The sequence below is a fragment of the Dreissena polymorpha genome, chromosome 5 (assembly GCF_020536995.1).
Source record: "Dreissena polymorpha isolate Duluth1 chromosome 5, UMN_Dpol_1.0, whole genome shotgun sequence".
Lineage (NCBI taxonomy): Eukaryota > Metazoa > Mollusca > Bivalvia > Myida > Dreissenidae > Dreissena > Dreissena polymorpha.
In genome coordinates this window covers 118,592,127-118,614,033 of record NC_068359.1, presented here as the reverse complement: position 1 = coordinate 118,614,033, position 21,907 = coordinate 118,592,127, and the positions used below count along the sequence as shown (strand labels likewise).

Sequence of the window (21,907 nt, the reverse complement as noted above, 5' to 3'; positions counted from 1 at the left end):
TTTATTTGAGTCGTGTTCTGATAAAACTGGGCATAATGCATATGCGTAAAGTATCGTCCCAGATTAGCCTGTGCAGTCAACACAGGCTAATCAGGGACGACATTTTACGCTTATATGACATTTTTCTTTAAATTAAGTCTATTTTAAGCAAAAATCCAATTTAGGCGGAAAGTGTCGTCCCTGATTAGCCTGTGCGAACTAATCTGGGACGACACTTAACGCACATGCATTTAGCCCAGTTTTCTCAGAACGCGGCTCATTTACTCTGTTTAGGAGTGCAGTTTAACATGATATCGTTACTGATTGAAGCATAGCGCCGAAGTCTCTTGTCCGTAAATGTTACAACATTGGATGAAGAAGTTCTACTACGGCGCCACGAACAAAAATACAAACTCACAAATGTTTGGCGGAAATTTGTACTCATTAGAGCAATAAAGGACGAAATTAATCGAATTGTTTACTAGTGCCATAATGTCCATAACGTCGCCTAATGGTTGATACACTGTATCGAAAAAATTGTATATGCAAGCGCTGCATACAATTAACACACCTTGTGGAAGTTCCGTTAATATAAATAACGTTATCACAGCTATTAACATTTTCGTTGTACGGGAATGTTCTGACAATCGCATGCTACTGTTTCCCGATATATGCAGTACCTTTCTACGACGGCGAATTTTGACATGAATGTTGTACACCAGCAAACCGCCAAATATTGACATAAGCAGACACGGTACTAACTTAGCGATCATGGCATACATCCAGACGTTAATGAGAACTGTGGTATCCGTGCCTGGTCGCCCCACTTTGAGATCCGTTAAATGGTATAACGTTCTGTTACCCTGTTGGATCTCTAAAAGTCCGTTGCTGAGGTAATTTGGAATCAGAACAATTGCAGATGAAATATAAACTATTATAATTACGATCCGGGTTTGTTGGATCCGTTTCATCCGCAATCCGTTCGTGTTTGTTGGGCTCGTTATGTGGATGTATCTTATTATGGCCAATGTGACGCACATCCATATTGATATCGTGTGAGTTGTTGACGTGAGGTTGATATGAAACAACAGAAAGGACATCCATGCGTGACTGTTGCGTTCCTGAAGCTGGTCAGCGCGATCGGGAAACTGACAGTAGAAGTGGAGAGCAAAGGGAATATACGACACCATGGTGAGAATGTCAGAGACGGCGAGCCACGTTAGTATTTGGTTCACAGGAGTCGCCATTTGCTTCCGCGTCAGAACTGACAGACAAATATAATTCGGTTAGTTGATTGCGTGCTTAAGTTGATGACAAATAAACAAGTAGATAGTACCTGTTTCAACGTTATATATGTCTGGAACAAAAGTATATCCGTGATGAAAGTTTATTCCATGACATTAATTCCTTTATTACGTCATGTATGTGTGGTTCCGAGTTTACGATAACAATAACATATACCATAGGTCTGTAATACAAGAATATAATATTTGAAACAGTTTTATTTTACAAAATCAAAGGACTGCAACTGAATACATATAAATATCAACGGAAATCAAGTCATATGATCTGATTAAGATATCATGATACACAATTTAAAGGGGCCTTTTCACAGATTTTGGCATTTTTTTAACTTATTCATTAAATGCTTTATATTGATAAATGTAAACATTGGATCATAAAAGCTCCAGTAAAAAATCAAGAAAAAAATTAAAAAAGGAAAAGAACATTGCCCAGAGCAGGTTTCGAACCAGTGACCCTTAGAGTCCTGCCAGAGTCCTGAAGTAAAAACGCTTTAGCCTACTGAGCTATTCCGCCGAGTACACATTCTTGACGTATTTTATACCTTATATAAGCAATCTTCGTAGTTTCACAAAATTTAACGACAAAAACAGAACTCTCCAAATTATTCAATCGTTTCGCGTTGCAACGCTTTATAATTTTTAGGTTTTAAAATCGTTAAAAGATGCATATAATGGCTATATTAGAGCATGGTTAATGTTCAGTATTACTGTTTCCTCACAAATATCATAACTAAAACGAAAACTTACGAATCTGAAACAACTTTTTTCAATTTTGTCAATTTACCAAAGCGTGAAAATATCCCTGTAAAATTGCAAACTGTTGGCTAAGATAGAAGAAACTTACTTTATTAGAATTTGGAACAATACTACATGATTAAATTAATAAAACTAGAAATGAACACCGTGAGCAATGTTAATGAATTAACGTCAGGCAGATATCACCATTATGCGAAATCATGTATATAGGATCTGGCACGAGTTGTCATATCCTACCATATTTTATTAAACGAGTTCAGGAGTTTTGTTAGTGAGCGAGCCTTTGGCGAGCTTACTAACGAATTTCCTGCCGTGGATGAGTTTATAAAATATGGTATGAAATGACAACGAGTGTCACATCTTTTTATCACATGCTTTGAAATGAGCAAATTAAATATATACGCAAACATAATGATAAATACCGAATGTTGTTAACATTTCGTGACGTCATTTGACGTTGCAACGCCATTTCAGCAAAATAACAAAATGCGATTGGTCAATCGAACAAAAACTAAGCCAATAAAAACGCTTAAAAAGTTTATTAAACATGTGTGAGATAAAAATATTCGTAATAGTTATACTACATGGGAAACAGGGTATGGCATGTGATACAAATTAAGTTATATACAATGTTTATAATTCGTATTTAAAGCACAGGTATGTTGATTGGATAGGAATTATCAGCACGCGAATAAATATTATACAATCAGAATATAGGGAATGTTGTGACCCAACGATTTAATAAGAATGAACATTTATGTACCTTTCCCACGCTTATGAAATTATATAACATTGGTGTTAATAGAAACGATTTATACCTGAAATATTGAAGAGATTCGTTACAATCCCAAACGAGCACACACACAAGCTGACGTAGCCATGGGCATCGGCGTAAATCTTATTGAACAACATTAGGCGACTCCTCGCAGTAACGTTCAGAGCACCATCGTCAAGGTCTGTGAGATTCATTGCGACATCTGGCCGAGAACAGTACTGGAATGCACAAGAGGAAGACGATGCGTTCAGTGTATGTCTTATTCAAGCACCCAAGTGATAACATTACTTACTTAATTAAAATTATTAGGATCTTGCTATTAAAAATGATGTGTTAAAATGTAACTGTTTTAATATAGTAAATATTGCTTAAATCATTCAAGTATATCAATCAATTAAGGCAATAAACAAAGTCGATCGCGTATATTGTACAAATGTCAACATGCATTACAAACTTGATTAAAACAGTGGTTGTCGGTTTCATACATTATAATCACACACTTTAAGTCCATGATTAATCGAAATATAAAACACAATCAAAAGTCTTATTAATTAACACCATCTTATTTCAAATTATGTATCAATAAATATCAATAGATCTAAAACTGGACTTCTTTAAAGTCTTCAAAAAAACAGAAGTAAATGAAACGCAACGTTCACGTAAAATAATTAGAGCAAATGGTTAAAACTTGGCTAAATAGAGTATCGCTAAATATTAATTTAACCCTTTTGTACATTTTATCTGATTGAATTATTTCTGTCTTGTGGCTTGTACGTACCCAAATGTGATGATATACAATGTGTATTGTCGTATGCTATTCAGAGTCATCCAACATTCAGTATTGCAAACATGATTTGAAATATAAACCTTGTTAAAATGCCTTAATTATTAGTTTGTGTATGCTTTAACTAGTTTATATTATACACATGAACTCATAATTTTAAAATCATTAACATTTAATTTGATTGTACGCATTATTTATATTATAAAAATGTACCATAATATGCTATTACGATATTATTTAATTTGCAGTTACATTCCTATAAAAGCGAAATCAAAAGTTTAATTCGCAAAATTCCATTTAGAAAAAACAAACGGGTTAAGTGCACATCTTAACGCAAACAAATGCATAACAATTGTATTAATTTTTTTCTTCGTGTTATTTATTTAAAAATAAAATGCCTTGTACTGTATTTTATTAGTAAGTAAGTTACTCATAATAGTTGTGTTTCAAATTTACAAGCTTTTTTTCGCCCAGTCAGTTATTAAATACAGGATATTAATAATACGAACATTCTCAATTTTGACGGAATGGTTAAAACAAAATTGATTCAAATATAATAGTAAAACATTTTACGATACACATTTACCAAATACAATAGTCCGCAAACGCAACTCAACGCATGTAAATACAAGGCACATTCTTTACAAATAAACGCCATGCCATTCCATACAATACCTATCCAGTAACATTCCTATCCACACAGAGTCCGTTTGGTCATTAACCAGACGGTATTGAATGATGGGCGCAATCGAGTTTACTGACAGGAATCGGATTTTATTTCCAATAACACTCTTGACAGAGATTGATGTAGATCGAAATGCCGATGTCGTAAAGTCAAGGACAGACTATGCGAGAACAAGGAAACTTTCCACAATAATGCTACATTATCAGGTCAAACATTTCAAGTTAACACAACTGTGTTTAACGCATAACTGAAAATATACAGGCATGTGTTCAAATTATTAAAATTAGTATTTTTCTTCCGTTTGGTTTATATTCGGATCATGAAGAGCAGGGTTACCTAGGAAAAATCCTACACATTTAGGTATTTACTGAGGATCTATTTTCTCTACTTTCAGTAATAATAAGTGACTATACAACTACAAAGCGTTTGAACAGTTAAGGCATTTACTGGTAAAAAAATGCCGAGTATATGTAATCCTATCGCTGCACAGAAAACGGTAAGGATTGTTGAATATTCCTTCACTTGCTTAATACTCTATTAAACGAACCCATTTAACGATATTATTTTTTCAACAAAATTTAAACGTTGTTCGTACATCTAAAATTAAGAAATTCAACCTAAATATGGAATATTAATCAAGATTAAAGACGACCATGGGATAGATAAACGCACGGCAAGAACATGCATCCGTAGTTGTATAGAAAACAAAATTATTTCATTGCTGCATTGAACAGGCATTACAACACCGTTTTACTGTGGCAGAGTTCTCAACGTATATTAATGTACATCTAAACCTCACGATCAAAGCCGAGCAAAGTCCATAGTTGTGTTACCTTTATATACCGTTTGAATATGTTGAGTCGAGCTGCAAGTATTCAAAAGAGTAAACAAAACATCACAAAACAATGGATAAATAGCTAACTGTTTAAATTGAAGATGTTTGTTAACAAGAACATGTGGCATATGATATGATTTGAAATTCAAACGAGTTCTGATTTTATGATGATAAAACATGATTACGGATGTGTTGTCCTGGCGGTAAAGCGTCTAATCGAATAGTTGCGCAATACAAAAGGGGTGGACAATCATAGCCTCTTTCAATTTGTTCATAACATTTAGTCGATAGAAGGATTACGGGACTTATCTACGGAAGATAATCGCACAATTTAGTTTCACTTTCGCGCAACCCAACGCGTAAATAAAATAATCAATAATATTACTAATCAGCTTTGAACGTTAATAATTAGACTTTCCTAATAAGTACTTTGATTAACTTTAAATTAGCTATTCATGCCCACTACCTATGACTGAATAACACGTAAACAGAATTACGCATTGATGTTTGTTCGTTAGATTTTTATTAGTGGCGATGTTTAGAGGCGATAACTTCTGGAGCCAGTGGGAACTATAACATTGCATTGCACAAATTATTATAATGTTCACACCTCACGTATTTTGCGACATTTATTAACATAATAACAATAAAAACGCGTTAGCGGTCTAAATAATACCATATAAAGAACTCTATTTCCGTCTACGGGGTATTCGTTATTGAATGTGTTTATAATAACTCGTTAATCATCTCATTCCTGAATTATTTGGGTGGAATACTTTTGCAGATGCTTAAATCGCATAATTTATTCAGCAAGTCAACTTTAATGTGATGTTGTTGTTGTTGTTGACTATAATATTGCATGTTTGTAATTCTGTAAATATATTCGTTAGGGTACTTAATCATGTTTTATGCATATACATCTTAAAACTGTTTTTTGCAGCTCTGTCTCGTCTATTCCTATACTGAAACACCGTTTTATGTGACCGTACACACGTAGCTCATATCGGTTCAGATGATCTAATGTGTTCCGCCTTTTTTATATTAAAAGAACCCACGTAAGCAGCATTCGTTCATATTTGAGTATGTGCAATATATTCACCAATTAATAGTTCGTCTTAAACGTACATTTTTGCAAATTGACATTGTACACACGAACATGAAAGCAAACACAAACGATCGGAAAAAATACAACAATTTGGTTGTTAGACATTGTGTAGGTTCTAACAGCACTTGGGTTGTAAGTTATAGTGAAAGTTATGTACGCTGCTTTGCAGCTGATTCAGTTCGATATAATTAAGTTAGTTGTTTACGTGTGTTTAATACTTCACTATTATATTATAACCATTCTTAAAAATCGAATTTATGTTCAAACAAATCGTCACATATTCCAAAACAAACAAGCAATGTGAAAACGAAATTGGCACCAACTTCCACAACAGATGTTCATGCTACGTTCTAAGACTGGTAAAAAACTCTCAGTAGTTAATACCAGTTTCAAAGTTTCAAAGTTTATTGGCAATCCGGCATTCTGCCTTTTGCCAAGCACATATATACAAAAGAAATATGGCCAAGACAGGGAATTGTACAATAATACAAATTTAAAGATGAGCAAATATGACAATCATAACAACTTATATGTGTGACTTCCAAATACAATTATGTTTGTTACAATCATAACAACTAATATGTGTGACAACCAAATACAATTATGTTTGTTAGCATGCAATTATACTACAGCTAGGCTATTTTAAGTGTCGCCTCCAAGTTTGAACGCTTCGACCAAAAATATGCAATGGTTTTGAGTTTTGAAACATTAGTACAAGACCTAATTGATAGTGTATTTATTTATGGTAGACCATGATGTCCGGATATTATATTTTATGCGTAAATCGTTATACAATGGACAACATAATAAGAAGTGATATTCGGATTCACAAACATTTTGGTTACAGAGTTTACACGTGCGTTCTATTCGTGACGACCTACTATATCTACCAACTTCTATTTCTAGACATTGAGAACTTAATCGAAATTGGCTCATTTGGATTCTTGACTTTTCATTAGATATACAATCAAGATATTTTTCATATTCGAAGCTTTTTTTTAAAATTTAAAGTAGAGTTCCATTTTGGACTGTGAGGCTAAAGTATCGCTCCACTCTTGAACAAATTGGTCTTTAATTCTTTGGTTTATCATGTCAGTAATATCGCACGTGAAATCAGTTGTATAAAACATATAACCCAAGCCAAGGTTTTCTAAAGTTGACAACAAAGCATAGCACCATAAATTCTTCGTATTCGTATTTTTCGTACAATTGATATTGGTTAAAACATTCATCTGTTCCATAAAGACTTTGTATAATAAAGAATGTAAGGTTATTTACAATTTTCATCCAATAACGCAAAGCTCTAATTTTACATAAAACGGCTAGAGGGAATCGACCCAATTCACTAAGAACAGCATAGTTAGAATTAGATTGTTTTACACAAATAATATTTTTGCAGAATTTGAAATGTAATTTATCTATATCAGAGTAATCATAAATTCCCCAGACCTCAGAACCATACAGTATGATTGGTATTACTAACGAATCGAATAGAGCTAGTTTGGTTTTGACATCTAGTTTTACACGGCTAAAGATGGATACAAGATGATGATATGCTCTAAGTGCCTGTTCATTTAATATTTTTACAGTATTAGACATAGTTCCTGTGTAGAGGAATTTGAAACCCAGATATACAAAACTGTCGACAATTTCAAAACACTCGATATTTATTGACCATGTGTAGTTGCATCTGCATTTTCGTTTTTCAAATATGCATATTTTCGTTTTATTAACATTTATTTTAAGACCCCATTTGCAAGAGTAAAGGTATAAATTGTTAAGTTGGTTCTGAAGGCTTACTGGGTTAGAAGTAAATAATACAATATCATCAGCAAATAACAGCATAAAAACAGAAAGCAAATGCAAATCATCATTTGTAAAATTGTGTACATTAATACAATCTTTAATATCATTTATAAATATTATAAAAAGTAGCGGCGACAGAGGTTACTCCTTGTTTAACACCAAGAGAGACATCAAAGAAATCGGAGTTTGACATTTCCTGGGTGTTTTTTTATACACGACCTTAAAATTTGCATATACATTTTTAATCATTTTTATCATTTTGCAACTCAGACCAGACTCAATTAATTTTATCCACAATGCTTCATGAATCACTGTATCAAAAGCCTTTTCATATTCAATAAAAGCACAATATAGCTTATGTTTCTGCAAAAGAACAATTTGTATAATACTATGTAGGATAAAAATACAATCGGTTGTACTACGTTTGTCTCTAAAACCAAATTGAAAATGATTAAATAAATTTTCGTCCTAAAACCAACGGTTTATTCTGTTGCGTAGACATAATGAAAATATTTTTGAAATTATATTAACCAGTGTGATTCCTCTATTATTGAAAGGCTCTTTCTTGTCACCTTTTGTTTAAAAAAAAGGGGTGATTGCACCTTAAAACCAAGACTCTGGAATGTTTACATCATTACTGTTTGGGACATGTTTCTTTTTGTATTTATTAATATATCGCCAAAATTCTTTTGGATTATTTTTGCTTAGATTAGCTAATGTGTGCTTTTCTTTATTGAAATATGTACGTTTTGTCTCCCTTTTAACGCGGCAATATTTATTTCTGGAATTTGAAAATATAATCTTGTTAGCGTCACACGGATATCGTTTATAAATTCGTTTACATTCATAAAACTCGGTTTTGTTTATTTTACATTCTCCGTTAAACCACAATGACTTCTTCGCACATTTAATTTTGCGCAGGTTACCGCCTGTTTGTACAGTTTGACCGTTAAGCTGAAATGAGATATCAAAAATAGTAGTCGATAAAGCATCTATCCAGTTATCAATATTGTGACGGTCCGATAGCAATGTATTTGTTACTTCGTCGAAAATGTGTCTTTTATCTTCTAAGGTTTGTTTAAAAAAATCTATGTTATTTTTTTTTAAATCTATCTTTATAAATTTGGGCCCTTGGTTGGTTGATGTACATTTATCACAAACTAAAGTAAATTCAATCGGGCAGTGATCGGAGAATTCGGTCAAATCATGTACATTCATATTGTTTATACGCTTGTACATATTGTAGTTAACAATAACATAATCAACAGTACTTGCACCGACAGTGTTTCTACAAAAAATATAACATGTATTAAGGCCTTGTTCTCAATGCCCATTAGCAATAAAAACACTGTTTTCTTTACAAAGCGTAAGAAGTTTATGTCCTAACATATTCGTATTTATATCCGCCGATAATCGTTGCGGTAAAATATCAATAGGTAAATCAGACTCGGGCATATTAACATAGCTGTCGAGATTTAAATTATCTACCAAATCTGACCTTTGACCTATTCGTGCATTAAAATATCCCATTAAAAGAACATACCCAAGTTGGGTATACATTTTAACATCGTTTGATAATTATTCAAAGAAATCAAAATCGTGTAGTATGGAATTAACATTACTGTTCACAAGAGAATCAGCGGATGGTACATAGCAACAGCAAATATATACATCATTTTCAAAGCCAAAAAAAGCTTTAGAGAGTTTACACCAAATAATCCCTTTTTTATTTATATTAAGAACTTCAATTTATCTTGATATACTATTTCATAGTAAAAAATCACACCTCCGCTGTGTCGTTTCGCATTTCTGTTGCATTTTGGACGTTGGCATGAGAAACATTCGAAATTGTTAATATGAATATTATTTGATTTAGCATGCATCCATATATAAAGTTTAAAAAATCACTGTCTTCTAGTTTTGAAACAAGACCCCGAACATTCCAGGATAGCACAGTTAGCTGTTGTCGGTCGTCTCCCTAAGTTCTGGTCGTTTGGTCATACCCACGGTCACGGTGGCTTCCGGCGTTGCTACGCTGTCCCCCGTATTCGCGACGGCCACGTGTGGGCAGTTCCGGTACTGGGCCATGGGGTGGACGGTCATGGGTATACTTGACGCAGTCGATGTACAGCGCGTCAAATTAAAGATTAGCCTGTTTTCCTTGTCGTTTCGCCTCAATCATATATGGAAGCAGTTTCTTCCGCGATCTTGGATTTGTTTTGGAAGCTGGTCACTAACGCGAAAGTTGCTACTTTTAAGTTTTTCCCGTGCCGCAGATTTCACGGTCTCTTTGTCGCCGAAATAGTTAATCTTAACTACTATTGGACGCTTTTTGTCATGTTGATAAGGCCCTATCCTGTGTGCTCTATCGATTTTTATCTGCGTGGCTGCGCTTTCGATATTCAACTAGTTTTCACAAAACTGTAAAACTTTTTCGGCACAATTTTTGGACTTGCGTTCTTCACAGCTAGATCCTTCATCGAAATTAAAAAAATAACAAATTGTCACGCATAGATCTTGCTTGGAGATCGATTATGGTTTAATTTAGGTCGATGTTTTCATTGCGAAGAAAAGCTCTTACTCTTACAAGGACGGCTTAATTCAACATCCAAAAGCCTTTTTTCTGACTCGTGGAATTTTGATTCAAGGGAAGCTACTCTTGATTCAACTATTGATAGCTTGTTCGATATGGATTTCACTTCAGTTTGAATTTGGTCTAATTTTGAAAGTTTTGATTGCATTTGTTTTTGCGTACATTCAATGCGAAGTATTGTGAGTCTGATTTCCATTTTGTGGTGAGACTGGCGCATACATGTAACCGTATTGCGTCGGGGTCTGTTGGGTTAGGTATTGGAGGTGGGGTGGCATATTCGGTCCTGATGCAGCTGGTGTGCCATATATTGCCGGTGAAGGTGTTGGTATACCTGCTGGGGCGTATTGGCTGCAATTTAGTGGACTTTGTCGTGGTGATCACTGGCAGAATTTGGTGAAGCCTCTTCCTTGGAGCGTTTTTTACCCGATTTTCCCACGAGCGCTTATCATATATTGAATGTAGAGTGTTCACTTATCAACTATTAAATTGTGTACCATTCAGTGCGCGCACAATGGTAATCCCAAATTGTCACAATTATCTTCATCACGGGATGAAGAGCGATTGTTGAATGCCTTTGGCAATTTTGTAAAGCTGTATAATCACTTGGCGTGGATTTGAGTCCGTATTGATACGAGTTCACTATGTGTTCACTAGCAATGACGCGTACTAAATATTATATTACATCCACGAAATTATGATACTTCCCGAAAACTGACTTTAAATCTTTTATTTTATTTTTTTCGTTTTAAGTTTCACAAAGTTTGACCCGGCACATATCGCGCCCACATCCTGCGATCATGGACAATCTCAAAAATCAAATATAAAATCACAAATTAGCATATAACTGCGAGAGCAAAAAATACACGTCTGAACGCTGTCAAGGCATATATAGTAACCTTAATAACTCAGCAAGATTTGAACTAGATCCACATTATTGTATTTTCTCCAAAAGGTAACGGGCTTAAATCCCAATCGTTAAGTTAAAGTGTGTATTACAATTTTTCGAAACACTATTGCTTGGATTGTATAAAAACATTTTTTTTTATCTCTTGATACTCTTTAAATAAGTATTTGAAGACAAATAATGAATAATACGCTTCGAACAAGTATTAAGTATCGGACGTATTCAATGAAGGCGTGTCATACACGAACTATTTTATTTGTACAAAAGCTCTGTTTTTTATTAACTAAACTGCAAACTCGAACATACCCACATGAATAGCATCATATAGTCTGCCACTAAACTTTAATAGAAATTTCGGTTCGGTGATTTATGCATTTTCCTTTAGACATTATTGTTGTATTAGATTTATTCATATTATAAATTGATCTCACACAACGAGATGTACGGGGTATTTGATGATAAATTGCTTGCCAAAGGGATTATCCGAATGTACTTTTTTCCCAACTAGTTGAAAGACGTGCGCTTTATAACATTCGACTTTTTTAATGTATTATTACTTAATAATAATGGTATAATGGTATTTTAGTTTTGACGCGTTTTTATGTATGATCAAGTTATCATCCAACGATGGCCATATGTTATTCGTCATGGCTCTGCCTGATTTTTGTAGATGCACCGGTTTTCAGTGACAATATCATTTCCTTTGTTCATATATTGTTAAAACAATGTACCACAATTCATATATTGATTTTGTTTTAATCTCGGTACAACGTTTTACATTAATGGAGCTTAATTGCGTTATACATTTATGATTTAATGGAACTAGCAGCTGATAGTGAAAACAAAATTGACGGTTTCACCTATGTTGGTAACGATATATGAAATGCTACCGCGCTCATTTTGATAACGAATTTAATATTATTTGCATCTGACTTAAAAAAAATCCTGGAACATCATTGGAATGTTTTATTTTAATAATGCAAACACAGTTAATGTGCTCCAAAACCAATGGAAATAATATACTTATTCCAACATACAACTTGTATAAATGTTAGGAAGATATTGCATGTAAAGGTGCTAAACGTATCACGAATAATAAATGCAAAATACGTACATGTTAGACAAGTGAACATGTCTTCAATTTAACATATTGACACAAGTGCACTAGCATATATGAAAACTATGCTATATTTCTGTTTCCAATTGTATGTTTACTAAAAAAAAACAATTTATGATGTAACCATTTGTGTCAGCATCAATATTATATTAGGTACAAACAATCACAGAACTAACACTTAAGAGCGGAGCGGCATGGCCACGTTTAATCTGCGAGTTTCTATCCGATTGGACAGGACAGAGTAATTCAATAACAGGCAGAGAGACTGTAAATAGTAGGCGTTAAATTAGTCGCTTGCCTTGTCTCCTCAATTGTTTACGGAATCCGAGAAGTGTCAATTAGTATGTCTCCTGCCATTGATAAAGTTGAGGCACGACCTTCGATACGATTCCCTACAATTTAAAATGGCAAGCGACTATTGGACAATAAACGCGACATTTGAACATCTTCTCATTATCAATATTATATTTTCGAGGAAACGTTACATCGCATTTAAGTGAACGATCACGTTATCATTCACCTATGGCTATATGTAATTCGTCATGGTTTTTTATGACTTGTAGATGTACCGGTTTTTAGAGACAAGATCAATTCCCTTGTTCATAGATTGTTAAAACAATGAAACACAACTCAAATTTTGATTTTGTTTTAACAATATTAATATCGACACAATGCTTTACATTAATGGAGCTTAAATGAGTTATGAACTTTGATTTAATGGAACGTGCAGCTGATAGTGAAAACGACATCGACGGTTGCACCTATGTTGGTAACGATATATGAAATGCTACCGCGCTCATTTTGATTAAGAATTTAATGTTATTTGCATCTCACTTAAACAAATCCTTGAAAATCATTGGGATACTTTATTTTAATAAAGCAAAAACAGTTAATGTGCTACAAAACCAATGGAAATATACTTGTCTTATTACTATACTTGTATAAATGATAAGTACATATTTCATGAAAAGGTGCTAAACGTATCGCGAATAATAAATGTAAAATAAGTCCATGTTAGACAAGTTAACATGTCTTCAATTTATCATACTGACACAATTGCATTAAAATATATGAAAACTATGCTATATATCTGTTTCAAATTGTATGTTTACTTAAAAAATAACATACATTGATCATGTTACCATTTGTGTCAGCATCAATATTATATTAGGTAAAAAAATCACAGAACTAATATTTAAAGTGATATTATGGGCATCTAACAGTTTATAGGTGTCTATCGCAACTGTTGTTTACTTATGGTGTTTTCACTTCATATACACTTATCTTTGTTAATGCAGCATCGACATACTAAAACAATATCCCGGAAAGAGAAAAGTAATGAATTTGAATATCAACCGTACTTTCGTTTGACAACTGATCATGCATGTACAATGTGAACCTAAATTTAGTTTTAGTGCAGATTCGTTAATACGACACAAAGACACAATTTTGTTTTACGGATCATTTCGGCTTACTGGACTGGTGAGTCATGTAAAGTTAAATATCGTATATAAAATATATTTTTATAAAAAACTGGTAGCAAGATGAGTTGCAGATAATTGGTCAGTAACCGCATTTTAACTAACTCTTTTGACCTGTTAATTCTTTTCAGCTCAATTCAACAGTGAAAAATGCCCATTATATCACTTTTAGAGCGGAGCGCAATGGTCACGTTTAATCTGCTGGTTTCTATTCAATTTGACAGGACAAAGTAATCCAATAATAGGCAGAGAGACTGTAAAAAACAGGCATTAAATTAGTCGCTTGCCTAGTCTATTCAATTGTTTACGGAATCCGAGAAGTGTCAATTAGTATGTCGCCTTCCATTTATAAAGTTGAGACACGACATTCAAAGCGACGCTCGGTTCGAATTTCTAAAATTTAAAATAACAAGCGACTGTGGGACAAAAACCTGACATTTGAACATTTGATATTCTCATTTTTGAGCTTATATTTTCCAGAAAACGTTACATCGCGTTTAAAGTGAACCTCTAAGTAAGATCAGATCTTGTACGGTTTCATCAACAACAAGATTGAGTTATGATATGTAATTAACAGCAATTTTAAAACTACGATGCTTTAATGTATTGCTGACATCAACATTTGTACCTACATTATGTGAAGCATTTTACATGTTTCCTTCGTTTAAGTTGTCACAAGTTTAGTGAAATTAGAGCAAAACGTGTCGGTTCAAGAAGAGCGTAAAAATGCAGTGACGTATGTTACGATTCTTTCCGTTATCTCCTATGCTGTCGCTTGGTGTCTGATCTGGTCTTGTGCAAACACTATTTAGCAATTGAAAAACAATATATACCACGAAGTACTGGCTCTAAAAGCGCTATTGTGTTAGTTGCTTTAATCTGCTTCGGATTTCAACTGGCGTCGACTCAATTGTTCTTCAGGTCTCACGAAATCCCGCGATATGCGAGATATCGCAGAACAGGCTACCTATCTCTGTTATCTACGTATGTGATGCCCTTAACGAAAATATTTACTATGTATTATACCATTATAAAGTGGTATCTTTTAGAAAAAACTCTTGGAAGGACTAAACCAATCTCTTTCTTTTTCAATATTCCCATCATTTTGCTAATTTGTGTCATGTATATGTACGTCTTGATTAGCAATGTCAATAACGATCTGCACATTTCGGCTCGTGTCGTCACGTTTGCGCTATGGTTCAACATTTAGAATATTACGTTTCCTCAAATTATCTGATTGTAGGCTACACTATTACTTTGAATTGTTTTCCACGTTAACAACGTTTTTTTTAAATCACCTGAGCTCATTTACATTAAGTGCATGAATTAACGTTAGTGATAGACGTTGTTGAGTAATTTTTGGTATTTCGTTATTGATAATGTTGTCTTTTTATCAACAGTTCTCTCACTCTTTATAGAGTCCTTTATGTTTCGAAAGAGGTTCACAACAGCTTCTAAACTCGTTATCACCTATGTATTATTTTCTCTTTCTGTTCGGCACACTTGTTTTCTTTTGATTTTGATGGAATGCCAACTTTACCCCATGCTTTCGGAATAAGCGCGTTGTCTTTGTATAATCGTCACATGTTTTCTATTATATCCCATATACATCAATGCCTCGTATTGTTTTCTTAAAGGGACCGTCACCAGATTGACGAAAAAAAGAAAAGTTCTAAAATACCGTATGTTTTACAATTATTAGTTTACATTGATTAAAATATCACGACTGGTATATTGCATTAGTTGAAAAAATTGTTAAGTTTTCATATATATATATTAATTATATACCTGTTTAATGTTTTTAATAAAATACAGGTTGTATTAAGCGTTGAAATAAATTCCGTATTATGCTACTCGCTGTTCTTCGATTCCGTATTACCATACTAGCCGAACTACTTTCTAGGACCCATTTAATGACGTCACATTACGAAATATATTACGTAGTACATCGTGAGACGTAATTTCTGTGACGAAACAATAGTTTTATTTAAACTCTCTGAAATTTAAGGACATGTTGGACTTGGTGTTTATTAACATTAAATTATTTGTTTAAAACATCGAACGAATGCAAAACTTATTTCGGAGTGTGTGTTTATCATGCATAAATGTAATTTTCGATATGAATACATAAAATAGTGTGGTTTAAACTAAGTTTCGATAAAGACATGGACGAATAGAAGTGGAAGTGCATATCGTTTCAACGTTTTTGTTATACAAATTGGTTTAACGATGTCAACTTAATTATTATAAAAATTTGATAAACGATGTCATTAAGGTAAGCGTGTCGGAAACCTGTGTTTTCCCGGTTCAAATGTTTACACGTTAATTTACATAAACTGTATTCATATGTGTCTTCAATAAACTATAGCGTACCGTTTTAAGTAATTGTTTACGTCACCACACAAGCCACTCGACTGATACAAACTCTTGGTACAATAGACCAGCGTAATATTCCGTTTATATATATATAATAAACAGTTGTTCGATTTCATTAATCGTTTGCCATAAAATATAACGATTCATTCTAATTAGACCATGTACATTGAACAATCTATGTTTCGCAGCCTTAACCAATTAGCTATATCATAGCTATATGAGCATAGCTATTATGTACAAGAAATATATGAACGGATGCAGTGTTTCTATATGTAACAGTAAGGTTATGGAAGTAGAGATTTTTAAAAACGTTTTGTTGCATTTATATGATTGCATTCCGAGAAACGGATTTCGTACACTTTGCACGATCATACTAAAAATCTTAGTGTTTCCTTACCTGTATGACTAGTGATAGGATCACAATGATATTAAGCCATACCTTTTTGGTGAAAGCAAAATTGAAATGATAAGTGGCTTGTTTTTTAAGGCCTTTTCACGTTTTAGAAAATTGACAAAACTTAAACAAGTTGTTTCAGATTAGAAAATTTTCGTTTTAGGTATAATATTTGTGAGTAAATATTACTACTGAACATTTACCATGCTCTAAAACATCCATTATAATGTATCGTTTGACGATTTGAAAACCTGAAATTATTAAACGTTGCTACACGAAACGATTGAATAATTTGGAAAGTTCTTATGTTGCCGTTATATTTTGAGAAACTACGAGGATTGCTTATATAAAAATTAAAATACATCTCCTCATAGCATGAACACGGATGGCCGAGTGGTCGAAGCGGAAGACTTTTTACTTCAGGACTCCAGGGGTCAGTGGTTCTAGCCCTGTTGTGGGTTACTTTATTTAAAATTGTATTCTAGATTAATTTAATGGAGATTTTTAGGTCCAATGTTTAAATTTATCAACATAAAGCGTTCAATGACCAACTGCAATACAGAAAAGGCCCCTTTAAAGAACAATTGGAGTTTTACCAAAATACTGATTTTTTCAATAAGGTATAGACATGATTAACTGTTAGAAGGCTAGAAAGCAGACATATATTTATAGAGATCAGATTGCAGGTCTGGAAAGCATTTTCAGCGTTTCAAATTAATTATAATGTAGTTAGAATTGTTTTGTTGTTTAAATTAATGTTAAAAATATAATGTCACACGCATTATACGTAAATGTATCCATTTTTGGGGCATAAAAGTACGGCTCACAAATAAAATTGCGGAAGACATTTGAATTAACTCGATTATGTTCTTACAACAATAAAATAAAGTGTTTCGACTGATTAGGATTTTAATGCAGTAATATAAAAACGAATACAATGTCCTTGTGATGTAAAACGTGTTTTTTAAACTGAAATTCATATAGTATTGTTTAAAGTAAGAGAAGTGCTACACATTAAATGATCTACCAGAACATTTCGGATATTGACCAGTTGTCACGACATAGAAAGTATTTTACGGGCGCTTAATATGTCAGTATTTTATTATTTGGATTGTCTGTGACTCCGGGCATGGTAATCGGATAACATTGTGCCTGAGACTTCGGTCATGGTAATTATATGAAATTGTGGCTGTGACTTCGGTCATGGTAATCGGATAACATTGTGACTGTTACTTCGGTCATGGTAATCGAATAACATTGTGGCTGCGACTTCGGTCATGGTAATCGGATGACTATGTGGATGTGACTTCGGTCATGGTAATCGGATAACTATGTGGATGTGACTTCGGTCTTGGTAATCGGATAACATTGTGGCTGTGACTTCGGTCATGGTAATCGGATGACTATGTGGCTGTGACTTCGGTCATGGTAATCGGATAATTTGACATGCTTCTGGTGGATAGTTTATCCAAAATGATCTAAGCCTCGTATGAAAAACTACGCAAGTTAAAAACTAGCAATCCCAATAGCAGTAAGGTATTTAAAATGCAGACGGTGTCATCAGACGATTAACATCAAGTGAATATAACTTTAATACAAAACGAAAATTACGAAAGCTGTTGACGCAATATCTACAATAGTTACTAGTTTAATAAACTAAATAAAATGCATTATCTGCATCAGTCTGTATAAGCTGTAATATAAATATGCTGTATGCGCCGTCATTATCTTGCCTCAATAATTTAGATATGATAATTACTTAAGCATATTAAACATACGTCCATCATACAAGGTTGTGTTCCCGTCGATACGAAATTAGAACGAGTTGTTCTGTTTTTTAAAACAGAACGGAATGTAGGGATTAACCATTTGGTTTATATAGTATGACCGTCGGTGTATACAATACCACGTAATAAAATAAGCCATTTTACATAAGCATGTTTCATGCTATTCTTCAAGGGATATCGTAATGCACGCCATGCATTGAATTTTATTAAACCAATACGATCTTAATTCAGATCAAAATGAGTCATTTGGATTTGATTATGCGCGTCTATTTTGGGACAGTAGAAAGTAGCGTTATGCAATTTTCGTTACATAATTTATTGGTTATGTAAGCTGAATATGTAGACATAGTCTAACTATAAAAGCATTTTTCCACTAGTTGTTTATGTGAGGGAAACGGCACATGGTCTTTACAATACAATACGTCGTTAAGCATTAATCAAGCATTTCTTCAAAGGATTTCGTAGCCCATCATTACTTAGCTGATATGAAGATACGTTAGATATAGCGTTCACTATTATAGAGAGAGATTCGACGATTATATATTCAATTATGAACCACATGGGTGTGCACATCAGATGTGTCATTTGTGAGTGATGATCTCGTATTGTTTAAGCCTCACTTAATCCGGCCTGGTGTTACGAATGTATCCTCTTAATACGTTGGTTCTATGTGTTCTCTAAAGCTGAATACTATCTACTTAAGACATGCATTAATACTTCTTATGTCGTTGTTCTTATAAGACAGCAGACTATAACAGTGGACATAGTCTATTTGTTTTACGTGATTGTGTTTTGTTTCTAAACACAAATCTGTCCACACATGTAAAAATATAATATTATACTTAAACAGTGTGTTTAGTGCCGCATTGACTTCATTGATCATCACAAGTGTGTTTTTCGTCGATTATCACGAAATCTACCTGTTATCTAATTACTAGAACGGATGTTTTTGTGAAGGCAGGACTTTACGACGAGTTATTTGTTATTACTTTTATGGTTTGCAAGTCTCAATAAATTTTAATTGTCAGGCAAATACAATGACATATTATTATAATAATGTGATTCGATCTTTCAATCGATTCATTTTACATTGTTTCCACCGTTTTGGATTGAATCCTATTTTATATAAACAAGTTGGTTATCTTTGCATGTATTTAAACAATATTGTCGTTCAAAATATTAATATTATAATCACTCTATATAGACTAATACAAAACAAATTTTCTATCTGCAAAGCTCGATGATCGCATAAAACATAGCGCCAAAGCTCAGACTAATAGAATGAAATGTTAAAGACGACTTGGTCAATTGTCTTGCTAAAGGTGCACACAAGCTGCTTGGGTAAATATTTCTGATTATAAAATAACACTTGGATTTGTCAGTATTTAACACAAAATAATTTTGTTTGGAATATAATAAAAACTATTTGTCTGTTGTTTTAAAATAGACATTACGCGCAAAACAAATGTATAAGTTACCCGTCCGCAACTTATTCCCACGCCCATTTTCTTTGTTTTGGTATTTCCGTCATGTTTTGATAATACTTTACACAATATGTATACAGATTGAAGCCATGCTTGCTTCTTTTGATATTATTACTACATTTACTATAATTTAATATTTTTTTGAGAGTGGAACTATTATTTAAATGATGAGCAGAATTATTTTTAGCGATGTGTATTCTAATTCATGAAAGATTGAAAAATACATTGAGTCGACCTTCTTGCATTATGTTTGCGGTCATGTCTCTGGATTGCCAAAGGATATTTGATTTGTTTATCAAAATGCTATTTAAAAGGCTGCTCTTGGAAACAAAATGTTCTTGTTCGTGTGATTCTTGTACAAAGGATAATGCTAAGTCAAAAATTATACGGCTCTTGAAGTTGGTTGATAAAACAGTGCAATGGAATATATTAATGATTTAATTGTGAGATTGCAATGCATGCCAAACTGATTTGTCAATTACTCTTTTAAGTATGGTTCACGTGAAGAAGGAATGTTAAGTGATACGAATTATGCATATTAAAAATTACAAATGGCACACGTAAAACATTGCTGAAATATAAAATGAATCCATATATGCCCGTGGATAAACATTACTATTCAAATGCCTAGTATGTCAACCCTAATGTTACCACGTAATAATGTGTTATATATTTAACATGTCAACCCTAATGTTACCACGTAATAATGTGTTATATATTGAACATGCCTAGTATGTCAACCCTAATGTTACCACGTAATAATGTGTTATATATTGAACATGTTTATTTCTGTTTTCGTTTAAGCTTTGTATTTTTGTTGTCACAAAAATAGCGTTTTTTAATCTTAATAGACCTTATACCAAACATTATGTTTTTGAAATGACTGATGGACGTTCATATCACTTCGAAGTTTTGTGTTAATGGACATATCAATCACATTATCGCTAAATGTTGATAACATAATCAAAGGCAAAGGTTTGCATTCACATGAATACTTTGTGTTTCCGGTCATATATCATCACACTGACAATGTGGGTTACTTTGATCAAAGCTTTCGTTAATTATGTAATAATGTTATGTCGAATGACACTAAACAATTGTACTCATTATATTAATAATTGATGGATTGGTAGAACTGGGAATAACTGATATTCCATTTCAGATCATTGTTTTTTTCTGTATATTTCAAAACATTGTATTTGTCGTATGCTAAATTGTTTCAAAAAGTATCTACTGTATTCTACAGTTTGTCATCAATATTAAAAGAACAATACGATATACTTCAGTTTCATATTTTTACAGGTCGTCCAACTTAAATCGATTACCGGTTATGTTAGAAACAAAATTGATACAGAAGATGAGGAGGTGGCGCAGATATGTAACCAATTAATATGTGAATCATCGATTATCTTGATCTGTTAAAGAATTTTGTCCTAGAACGGTATTACTAGCTAACATGTCGTTAAACTCATAATAGAATATAAATACGTGAAACTCCAGCTGCTGAAAGTATTATCTAAAGGGGCCTTCTCACGTTTTGGTAAATTGAAAAAATAAAAAAATCTTTCAGAATCGCAAATTTTCGTTTTAGTTATGATATTTGTGAGGAACAGTAATACTGAACATTTACCATGGTCTAAAATAGCCATTATATGCATGTTTTGACGATTTAAAAAACCTAAAAAGTATAAAGCGTTGCAACGAGAAACGATGGAATAAGTTTGAGAGTTGTGTTGTTGTCT

General features: G+C 33.2%; 1 pseudogene; it reads right to left on the bottom strand.

Annotated features, from left to right (window-relative positions):
* Nucleotides 1-256: 256 nt before the first annotated feature.
* LOC127831583 (G-protein coupled receptor dmsr-1-like) lies at nucleotides 257-10,132 on the bottom strand (annotated as a pseudogene).
* Between the last annotated feature and the right edge of the window lie 11,775 nt (nucleotides 10,133-21,907).